Source organism: Colobus angolensis, unplaced genomic scaffold, assembly GCF_000951035.1.
Source record: "Colobus angolensis palliatus isolate OR3802 unplaced genomic scaffold, Cang.pa_1.0 Scaffold90, whole genome shotgun sequence".
NCBI lineage: Eukaryota > Metazoa > Chordata > Mammalia > Primates > Cercopithecidae > Colobus > Colobus angolensis.
In genome coordinates, this window is record NW_012122932.1 from 6676520 (window position 1) to 6688646 (window position 12127).

Here is a 12127-nt window from a genome sequence, read left to right on the forward strand (position 1 = left end):
AAAAACAAGAAATGGGGAAAGGATTCCCTATTTAATAAATGGTGCTGGGAAAATTGGCTAGCCATAAGTAGAAAGCTGCAACTGGATCCTTTCCTTATTCTTTATATGAAAATTAATTCAAGATGGATTAGAGACTTAAATGTTAGACCTAATGCCATAAAAACCCTAGAAGAAAACCTAGATAATACCATTCAGGACATAGGCATGGGCAAGGACTTCATGTCTAAAACACCAAAAAGCAACGGCAGCAAAAGCCAAAATTGACAAATGGGATATGATTAAACTAAAGAGCTTCTGCACAGCAAAAGAAACTACCATCAGAGTGATCAAATTTGTTTTTAAAAGAAACTTTGTATTACTACCATCATTGAAAACCTTCATCACTTGGCACAAAAGAAAGTTTAAAAAAATACAACAAAAGACATTCTACTAAATTCTAGCTAGACAACCTTGCCTGTTCTAGTAGATGCACTGAGACCATTAATGAATCTTTCATCCCACCTATTGTGTCATCCTCTTTGCCACATGACTTTGGGTCTCCCTCACTAACTAGGCAAAGTTCCTGTCTTCATCTCTTGATTCTGAATTCAGCCATAACACTTGCTCTGACCAGTGTTGTTTTAGTAGATTTGATGCATACAGAACCGTAAAAAACTCCTGTGTGACTGGGATAACTCCTTTGCAGTGAGAACATGCCTGAGATAGTATGCTGAAAAGATGTGAGAAATACATGAAGCAGAGTTCAGTCATCCCAGCCAAGAACCAGCTGTGAATCTAACCACATGACTTTGAGGCAAGTCCAGACCAAGAGCCTTAAAGATGGACCCGCAGATTCCTGAGCTAAATACAAGTTTATTGTTGAAGGGCACAGAGCTGTTTTTGTTTTCTACAGATATTAACGTGGCAATAGATAACTAATATAGCTGCCAAGGCTCTGAGCCTGAGACATGTTTTCTCTTTGCTAAAAAGGTAGATTAGAACAGGGGTCCCCAAACCCCAGGCCACTGCCTGGTACAGGTCTGTGGCCTATTAGGAAGTGAGCCACACAGCAGGAGTGGTGGGTGAGCCAGCATTATCACCTGAGCTCTGCCTCCTGTCAGATCAGCAAGGCATTAGATACTCATAGGAGCGTGAACCCTATTGCGAACTGAATATGCAAAGAATCTAGGTTGTGTACTCCTTATGAGAATCTAATCCTGATGATCTGAGGTGGAACAGTTTCATCTGGAAACCATCCCCCTACCCTGCTTGGGGAAAAATTGTCTTCCACGAAACTGGTCCCTGGTGCCAAAAAGGTTGAGGACTGCTGTCATAGAGTATACTTACACAAACCTGGGTGGTATAGCCTGCTACACACCTAGGCTGTATGGTGTAGCCTATGACTTCTAGGCTATAATCCTGTACAGCTTGTTACTATACTGAATGCTGTGGGGAATTGTCACACAATGGCATTTGTGTATCTAAACATCCCTAAAAATAGAAAAGATACAGTAACGATAGAGTGTTATAATCTTATGGGACCATTGTTGTATATGCTGGCCATCGTGGACCAAAATATTTATAGCCTGTGACTATATATGTATATACAACATATATTGTGTTTACATTTATATTTGTAATACATTTATTTACATAAATTTTTCTCTACAAAAATTCCTGCCAGGTAGTTTTCCTGCTTCTGTTTGCAAACCTCCAGTGACAGGTGGCTTATTATTTTGCAAATGAGCCTGTTACAGTCCTGATTGTAACTGGAAGAAAAAGATAGACTTGAGGAACACAAAACTGGAAATGGGGATTCTTGCAGTAATCCAAGTGAGGGACATGGAAGAGCCAAAATGAGCAGGAAGAGTCTGGATGTAATGATAGAGAAGCGAACTCCTTTGGTTGATGCTAAGTGCCATAAAAATGTGAATTGTGTAAAATGTGAATTGTAAAGTGGTTGTGCTCACTTTAGAGCCCAAACTTACTGCCAAACAACTCCCAAACCATACAAACATCTATTTTTCCTTTAAATGGACAAAGCAATGCTGACACCCAGTGGCTGGTTCAGATTACCCACAGCTCCCAGAGAGAGGATCCCAAGGGAGATGAAAGTCAACTTGCTCAATCCCTACCATCAGAGCAACCCAGGATCTTTAGCTGAAAGGGCAAGTCTAAATTCAGCCAGTAATAGCCAGCCATGTGATGTGTTTGGCACCACATAAAGGATAGTTCCCAGTAAGTTTAATGCAGATAAAAGAGCCAAATTAAACTTGCAGATGAGAAGAGTATTGAATCAAAGTCAGCCCCTTGCAAAGCAGAGACAAAAGCAATTACCCTGAGTTCCCTGGAGAACTCCCATCCAAAGCACCAATACGAAATGAAATAGTTAAAGGTCAGTTTCTCAGTCAAATCAGTCCTCTGTTTTGCCATAACAGGGCAGGCTTTGTGCTTTGGTTGGAAGCCCCTCAACTCCCATTCTGACACAGAGTCAGGATGTGATAAAACAACAAGGAACTTGACAAATTGAATGGACAAACTGGTCCAAGGAGGGGGAAATGAGTTTGCTAAGGCCTAAAAGCAAGCTAATGGCAGAGAGGAAACACTAGTGTGCTTCCTGTCTGACTAGACTTAACAGCTGGAGCTCCAGTAGCCATCTTGGACCATGTGACAAGGGCCACAATCTTAGGATGGTAGAGGGGAAAGTAGAAGAGTCTGGTCATGAACAAATTCATGGGGCTATCATACCAACCTGGAGTGTAGACCAGATTTTTATGAACTCTCATGCATGCTCAAAATGTCAGTTATCATCTGTCTGTCATTGATGCTGATCGTCTATCTACTTGATGTCGCCATTTGAACATCACAGAGGAACATTCAGAACGAAACTCAGGATCTTCTCCCCACAAATTTGGTTTTCCTTCAGTGTCCCTAAATGATACCACCATCCATTGCACAAACCAGAAGTAGAGGAGACATCCTTGACTCCTTTCTTTTCCTTGACCCCCATAACTAAAAAATCACAAGGCTTGAATACATGACTTTATCCCTTATATTAACCCACTTCTTAACATTCTTCTCGTCATTGCTCCAATGTTCTCTGCTTTATCCATTGGACACATTTTGCTTGTTTGTTTATCACCTCTTTCCTCCGTACAAGAATGCCAGCTTCCATGCCTGCCCTAGTTTGCATTCCCCTGCTTTTTCTTCACTCTATTCTATTACACTCTATTATTTTCTTCATAGCTCTTATCTGTATCTGAAATGATGTATATTTGTCTATGAGACTAGGGGTCTCATCTGTCTTGTCCATGGTTGTTGACTAATGTAGTGAGAAAAGAGCAGATATGTTGTCTATTTGCCTCACTATTGTATCACTAGCACTCAGAACTGTGCCTAGTACAAAGTAGGTGCTTAATGAATACTTGTTGGTGAGTAAACATGAATATAGGTACACACGTAATGTATATATGGTGCTTAGACAGTAAGAGTATCTGGCAAAGGAAGTCCTGAGTTAGCAATTACCTGGTTATAGACTACAACTCAATTACTGGTGCCTTGTTATTTTTGTAGTCAATGACTTTGAAAGCCAATGTTGCGTATCTGACAAGGACTCGAAAAGGCAGTCTGAGATTTGATATCATCATCATCATCTGATGAAAAAAAATCAAACCTAGCTTCTGAAACGGGAAGTAAGATGCCTGGTGGATGTTGTCTTAGGGCAACTTGGGCTGCCACTTTTATTTTCTGTTGCTTTCCGTAATAGCCAGCATCTATGAAGAAGATGGTTGACTACTTGTTCATACCGTAGTTTAGCTGGTTTTTGACTGAATCCATGGAAGAAAAGGAAGGAAGGAGGGAGGGAAGGAAAGGGATGGAAAAGGAAGAGAATAAAGGAAAGGAAGGGGAGACAGACAGAGAGAGAGAGAGAGAGGAAGAGAGAGAGAGAGAGAGAACCTGTTCTGTTTAAAGTATTACAAGGGAAATAAAGAGAAGGTCTTTATACTTCCTCTTTTGTTCATTCCCTGACCCCACATTTGAATTCTTTATGTTACAGCCAGAATAATACTTTCCTCTGCCTCTCTCCTCTTACTCCGTCTCTCTCTTTTCCTCCTTTCTTTTCTCATAGGCTTAATAAAATAAAGTGTATTTTTACTCCGTAACAACTCAACATTAGTGTTCCATAGCAGGGGGCCACTCATGTGATTATCTAGGAGCCCCAACAGGGCACCTTTTATCTTGATATTCTGAGCTCTTTTAGGGCCTCAGAGATGTCTACAAACCAGGAAAGAACAGGAAGAATCCTGCGTGGAGGGTTTTTATAAGTCAAGTGCATGATCTCTGTAAAATATAAGTTGTATGGTATCCTGCGTAAAACTTTCAGTGGCTTCCAGCCACGTTAGAATAAAATTCAGATTCTTCACTGTGGCCTACAGGGTGCTACATGATTGTTTTTGCTTACCTTTTTAATAATTATACATATTTATGGGGTACAATGTGATATGATGTTTCAATACATGAACACATTGTGAAATGATCAAATTAGATTGATCCATCATCTCAAATACTTATAGTTTCTTTGTGGTGACAACATTTAAAATCTAGCCTTTTGAATTATTAGCTGTAATTACCATGCTGTATAATAGACTACCAGAACCTTTTCCTCGTAACTGAAACTTCACCCAACATCTCTCCTTTCCCTGTCCACAGCCCCCTGCCCCACCTCCAGCCTCTGGTAACCACCATTCTGCCTTCTACTTCTCCTTTTCCTTTTTACTTTAAGTTCTGGGATACATGTGCAGGACGCGCAGGTTTGTTGCATAGGTATACATGTGCCATGGTCGTTTGCTTCACCTATCAACCTGTCGTCTAGGTTTTAAGCCCCGCATGCATTAGGTATTTGTCCTAATGCTCTCCCTCTCCTCATCCCCCAGCCCCCGACAGGCCCCAATGTGTGATGTTCCCCTCCCTGTGTCCATGTGTTCTCATTTTTTGTCTCCCACTTATGAGTGAGAACATGTGGTATTTGGTTTTCTGTTCCTGTGTTAATTTGCTGTCTACTGTCTACTTCTGAGTTCAACTTTTGTCAGATCCCATATGCAAATGAGATCATTTCATGTGGTATTTGTCTCTCTGTGCCTAGCTCATTTCTCTAGGCATGATGTCCTCTAGGTTCATTCATATGATTTCAAATGAAAGGATTTCCTGCTTTTTAAGGAGTACTAGTATGGCATTGTGTGTATATACTGCATTTAAAAAATTCATTCATCTATTGATAGGCACTTAGGTTGATTCTATATCTTGGCTATTGTGAATAATGCTGCATTGAACATACGAGTGCAGATAACTCTTCAACATACTGATGACATTTTCTTTGGATATATTTCCAAAAGTGGGATTGCTGGATCATATGGTAATTCTATTTTTAAATTTTTGAGGAGCCTTCATACTGTTTTCCAAAATGGCTGTACTAATTTACAATACTACCAACAGTGTACAAGGGTTCCCTTTTTTCCACATCCTCATCAACACTTATTTTCCATCTCTTTGATCATGGCTAATTTAACAGGCAAGAGGTAATATCTCATTGTAGCTTTAATATACATTTCTCTGATGATTAGAGATGTTGAACATTTTTTAATATATCTGTTGGCCATTCTTGTGTCTTCTTTTGAGAAATGTTTATTCAGTTTCTTTGCCCTTAAAATAGAGTTATTTGTTTTCATGTTATTGAGTAGTTTGAGTTAATTGTATATTTTGGATAATAACTCCTTATCCAAAATTAACCTACACAACTGTGGCCAATTAATTTTCAACAAAAGTGCCAAGAACACACAACAGGGAAAGAACATTCTCTTCATTCCCTTTAGTTGGTAAAACTAAATATCCACATGCAGAATGAAAATTGATCCACATCTCACCATGTATATGAGAATCAGCTCAAAATGGGTGAAAGACTTAAACTTAAGATCTGAAACTATAAAACTACTGAAATAAAACATAAGGAAAAAGCTCCATGACACTGGTTTGAGCAGAGATTTCTTATATATGACCCCAAAAGCACAGGCAATGAGAGCAAAAATAGACAAATGGGATTGCCTCAAACTAAAAAGCTTCTGCACAGCAGAGGAAACAATCAATAGTGTGAAGAGAGAACCCACAGACTGGGAGAAAATGTTTGTAAATCATACATGGGGTAAGTGCCTTGCCTACCTCTTTGATATCATTTCCCATCTTTTTTTCCGTCTTCCTTCATTCAGCTCCAAGCCACATAGGCAGGTCTTTTTTTTTTTTTTTTTTTTCTTTCCTGTTCTTAACATCCTAAGCTTTTATCTGCCTTGGGGCCTCTGTGTTTGTTATCTCCTCTGCCTGGATGCCTGAACTCAGTAAGGTTGGCTGCTTCTCTTAATTTGGCTAACTCAGCCCAGAGAAACTCGTCTTGCCTTCCCTATTTAATATTTCCTTGCCCCTTCCTCAAAGACACTGTTATATGACATTCCATTATTTTCTTCGTAGCTGTAATGACATCTGAAATTATAGGTGTGTATTTATTCATGAGAGTAGAGACCTATTTTTACTGTATATGATTTTCCATCCTTGTCCACCAGAAGAGGGGCTGGCACCTGGTAGGTGCTTAGTACATATCTACTGAATACTTACTGTGTGGCAAATATTCCTCTAAATACAGCAAAGGCACTAACTCATCTGATTCTCACAACTCTGTTAAAGGGCTACTATTATGATCTCTGTTTCATAGAAGAAACTGAGGCCCAGAGAAGTGAGATAATTTATGTAGGGTTATACAGATAAGTTGAGAAGCAGAAATTCTAATTCCAGGGTCTATGACCTTAACCACTGCACTATACTACTTCCAATCAGAATCCCAGTTTTGGAAAAGAACTGAGTATCATTTGATCATCTCACTACCACCAGATGCATAGATAATGCTCTGTGACATTCCTTTTGAGGTTTCCTAACTTCTTGAACGCTCTGGTGGCAGAGTATCCACTTTCTCCTGGGTGGACCCACTCCATTATGGTATGTTAGTTTTCCCCTTATGTTGGGATATACTCTGCCTGCTTATAGCTTCTCCCCCAGAGTTCTGTTGCACCTGTTCAGCTCTCAAAAGGATCCAGCCCTCTGTGCCCCAAGGAAGCCCATCAGCAGTGACAGGGTTATTCTCCTGACCTTTCTCTCCTACAAGCTGAATAATGCCAGATTCTTCCAAGGCATGGTTTATCTTTCTTTCTCTGCAAGGATATTCAAAGCCTCTGCTCAAGAAATATATGGGTGGATTCATTTTTTTATTTTTATTTTGCTCCTGTACCCCCATTTGGGAGCTGTGGGCCGGACATGAATTAGTGGGGTTTCTAATCCCATCTCATCTGATTTCCCTGAATCTCATCTCCCAGCCAGGGTGGTAACAAAAACCCATATGGCACAAAAGCAATTCCTTCTTGGGACCGTGGGGGCTGTTATCTGGTGCTCCTTAGATGATGCTATTAGCATAACTTACAGCTCCCATTCTGCCTTCACAACCTGAAACCGCAAGCATGGGAGAGGCTGATAAAGAAACTGGCTTATATACGCCTTTCCTTTCATTGCTGATATGCTTGTCCCTCATGGGTTTCTTGCAGAATAACAGAATTGTAAAGTGAGGAGAAAAGTTATATCATTGGATTAGGGAATATAGAGTTCCATTGTGAAGAGCTGTCTGGGGGTTGCTGATTCAGGGTGTGAGGCAGGCTGCATTTACAGACAAAATAAAATATTTGTGCCTCCCCACCCCCCAAAAAAAGGCAACTTGGTATAGATGAGACTGGCTGAGCTGTGCATAAATACAAGCTCTATTTATTTGAGATACTTTGTCTCTCTGATCTTTAAAATGAGGAATTGTACTTATCTGAAACAACTGTTATGAGGCTTAATTACATTTTGGTGTTTTGTGTGCCCTAAGTCCTCAATACACATTGGTTTAGATTTGTTGGACTTTACTGAGGTTTCTTTTAATTGCCACAGGTTCATGTTCATGGGATTTAAATCTCTATCCCGGGCATCTGGCTAAACTTGCATATTAAATGAGGTGATACCATAGAGAGGCAGAGAAATTTCTAGTAATGACAGTTAAATATGCCTGGTGCTTGCAGTTTTGTGGAATGTTTTCTCACATGTGATTTCATTTCATCCCTGTGACAACCCTATTAGGTAAGGGTAATTATTTTACATTTCGCACATGAGAAATCTAGGACACAGTAAGATTATTTAACCTGTCCAGTATCACAGGGTTAGTGAGGATTTGGTCACTATTGTAGCCCAGAAGACCTGGAACAGGGCCTCACCTTGAACTCAGGTCATCTGATTTTAAACTCCATTCTGGCTCTCCTTTGACTCTTTTGCTGGACTTGTAGAACTTAGCATTCTGTTACTCATCTCTGTGTTTTCCAGGTTAGTGCCTAGTACACAAAAGGCACCAAATAGGCATTTGAATTTCATGGAATTGAAACAAGTTTTAGCAACTATGGGTCATACATGAATTTTGTAGGAATGAGCTTACTTAGTCCCAGTATACTAAATAAGGCAACCTATAAATGAGCTCCCCACACCCATCCTAGATCTTACAAAAGGTTATTCCTGCCTCCATTTTTAGCTTATTTCTGTCTTGGACTGGAGCATTTGAAACTCCTACTATAAGAAAAACTGTGAAAAAAGATGGCTTAGCGGCAGAATCTGTGTTTATGTAAATAGAGTAAGAAAAATGTGAGCATCAGACATTGCTTAGAAAAGTAGCATTTGGTAGTCGGGAGGGTGTAGGTTTGGAGATCAGTTTCTGATCCAAGCCATATGGATCTTGATAAACATAGATCTCTATGTATCCATTCCTGACTCTAAGGCAACCAACCCATTCCATATGTGGCGTGGCCAGCACTAGTGGCAACAGACTTCCAGCCAAATCCTTAGCTTATTATCTCTCTTGACCCATCTGTTTTTTACCTTTCTAGTACTTGGCACCCTTACCTATTCCCAGCCTCTCCAGCTCCTGACCCCTTGCCTCCTCTTCCATTCATGGCCTCTTCCTTGGGCCTGACCCTAGGCACTACTTCTCTGGTTCTGACTTCTGCCTTCCATTGCGTATTAGGGTGAATCTGTTTCTTTTTTTTTCTGGCTACCCTGAGAAACACACACCTTCATGAGAGTAATTTCCTCCAATTAGCCCTGTTTCTTCAAAAAGGGATTGACCTTGTAGAGACTTTGTTTCTAATGTGCAGTACCTCAATTCATTCGTGCCTCTATTTATTCATACCTTCATTCAATCAGGTAATATATGTCAATTATCATTTACTTGCTGCGCACACCAGTGCTGGTGTACCATGTCACTAGATTCCAGTCCTTGCTCCGTGGAGCCTGTTACACAGAAGGGGACATAGTGTAGCATGGTAGTTAAGAGCATGTAAATGGATGTGTGTTCTAAACATGGCTCTGTTGCTCACTGTGTGCCTTTGGTCAAGATATTTAATCTCTCAGAGCTTATTTCTCCGTACGTAAAATGAGAATATTGCCTAGTAGAATCATTGTAGTATTAAGTAAAATTATCCATTATCCACACTGTACACTCAGTAGATATTGACTATTGTTTTATTAGTGAGGGACAGATAAATAACATAATTAGAATGTAACATTATCAATGATATAATAGGGAACATATTAGATTAATAATAGGTCCTTATCCAGGTTTCAGAAGGTTTCTTGGAGGAAGTGATATCTTAGCTCATACCTTAAGGGTGAGCATGAGTTAGCCATGTTAAAGAAACATGGAACATTTCCAGGGAAGGGAGCAGCATGTGCAAAGGCCTGGACAAGAGAAACATCATGGCAACATACATGTAGTTCAGTCAGGCTAGAGAAATATTTGAGAGTAAGAGGTGAGAGATAAGGCCAGGGTCTTGCCTCCTTCCTTTTATTCTGCCTCTTGTGGCTTCCCAGGCCATGATCCCATCTCATTACCCTACTTTTCCTCTTGGCACAGCTGTGATTTGCTAGAGGCAAAGGATGCTGAGTGGAAGTAGTTTCCCCTTGATGACTTACTTACATAATTGCTGATGCAGGTGCCCCATGGAAAACTTAGAGCCGTATTCTATTTAGGAACATTTTAGCCTTACACAGCAGATCCAGCTACTATGATTTGCCTCATTACCTATTAAGAGGACATTTGCATGGACTTAAATGGTTTCCTCACCTTGTTCCTGAGACAGATTTTTCCATGACTGGCCATTTGTCTAATAGCAGGCAAGTTGGAGAAGTGAACAGGAGGTCACTGAGACCTGCTTTTAATTGGCTTCTGGTAGAAACACAGAATGTCAGGCTGGGAGACACTTTATGGGTCATTTCTACTCTACTATGTCATGGAAAACTATGAACATTTCAATCCTAGACCCCAGAAATGATAGGGTATAGAAAAAAGCTGAGGCTAGCGAAAGGAGAGTGATGGCAAATGACGTTGACAGGGAAAAAGTGGTTGCAAAGCTGTTAAAATCTGCCTCTCTGATCAGCTGCCTATGGGAAATATGTCTGCCTCTGCCCCAGCTTCATGCACCCCTAGCAGACATTACTAGCAGTTGGAGCACTATTCTTTTGAGCCCAGACAGGGCCTCAGAATTCTTCCAAACATAGTGCTGCAGAGGTTCATGGCTGGGTATGTGGAGTCGGCACTTGTAATGAAACACACTAACTACCCTGAGAGCCTCTCTTTTTATATGCAGGGAATGTCAGGTCCATCAAAGAGAAGTACTTTATCCAGTGTAAACATGCACATTAATGGCAGACCTTAAGTTAGAGTGTTTTGCTCCTGACCCAAATCCCTGAAAGAATTTCCTCTCTTTGAAAGGTATCACGAAGGCCAGTTAGATTATTCTTTTCAAAAAGTGTCCTATCATGCCACTCTGCTGCTGAGCATCCCTCAGTAGCTTACCATTTCCAATAAAATAGTCTAAACGTATCAGCAAATCATTCTACATTCTTCACTTCATCATTTTTCATTTCATCTTGAGTCCAGCTCTAGTCAAAAGGGATCCCCACCCCTTTGTGGATGCCTTCTCATTCAGCTCGCATCCATGGGTCCTCCAAAGCTTGGGTCAAGCCTTTCAGCTTCTCTGAAACCGGCCAATTTCAATCCTATTTGTCTTCTTCCCCTAAACAATTCTAATGATTACGGTTCAACCCACATGACTTATTGGCATTTTAGAGGTTTTAATGGTGGAAAATGACATATGGCCAATATTACTCTAGACCCCAGTTACCCTGGCCCTGTATAAAAGAGCAAGCCACACTTAAGAGGTGACCTTTTAGTGTGATGGACCCTTCCTACCTGCAAACACAGCCCACCTAGGATCCCAGAATCTTGGGACCAATCTGATGAAAATTCCATTAGCTTGAGGTGTAGTGAGAAGGGGGCAGTGAGTGAGTAAGGGGGCTTAGAGAAATCTCCTTTTCCCTTAAGGCCTGCAGTTAACACACATTATCCCTGCCCTCCCGCCTTCTAATTGCTACTTATATGATTTTTCCAATCTATTTGTAGGGTACTATCTAATTAATTAATTAATTAAAGTAATTTGAATTAATTTAATTGAACAAACACCTGTGTGTCAAGCACTGTGTTTAGAGTTGGAAATACAAAAATAAATAAGACAAATATTCTTTTTTCATGCAGTTTGTACTCAGGTTAGGTAGACAGATAAGATATAAGTAACAAATAATGCCTTTCTCATCTAGCATACTGTAGGGGGACACAGTATATACTCAATAAACATTTGTTACCTTCCCTTATTCAATACCTATTTGGATTAGTATCTATATGGTATAGTTGATAGAGGTGTGTACACATTTATTCAAGTATATTTACTGAATATTGAATTATCCAGCAAGTATCTTTTAAATTAGATTCATAGAGGCAGTTAACAAAGATGGTCCAGGAGCACGGAATGCAGAATGATATAGCCAGGAGTTGGTCCCATGCTTCTAAGTGCAACTACATTTAGAGTACTGCATTCCATGCTGGACTCCACACTGGCAAACTACAGACAGTGTCTGAGGGAGGGTAACTAGGTTGGTATGAAGTCTTTTCATGAAAACTTGAAAAACCTTTCAAGGAAGT

The 12127-nt window shown here is 40.2% G+C and overlaps 1 long non-coding RNA gene across 1 annotated transcript in view; it reads left to right on the forward strand.

Moving 5' to 3' along the window:
• LOC105504260 overlaps nucleotides 1-863 on the forward strand; it is a 4482-nt gene extending 3619 nt beyond the window's left edge. The window contains exon 2 of the long non-coding RNA XR_001000587.1: nucleotides 628-863. This is a non-coding gene — a long non-coding RNA (uncharacterized LOC105504260). The remainder of the gene's footprint in view (nucleotides 1-627) is intronic.
• The last annotated feature ends 11264 nt before the right edge of the window (nucleotides 864-12127 follow it).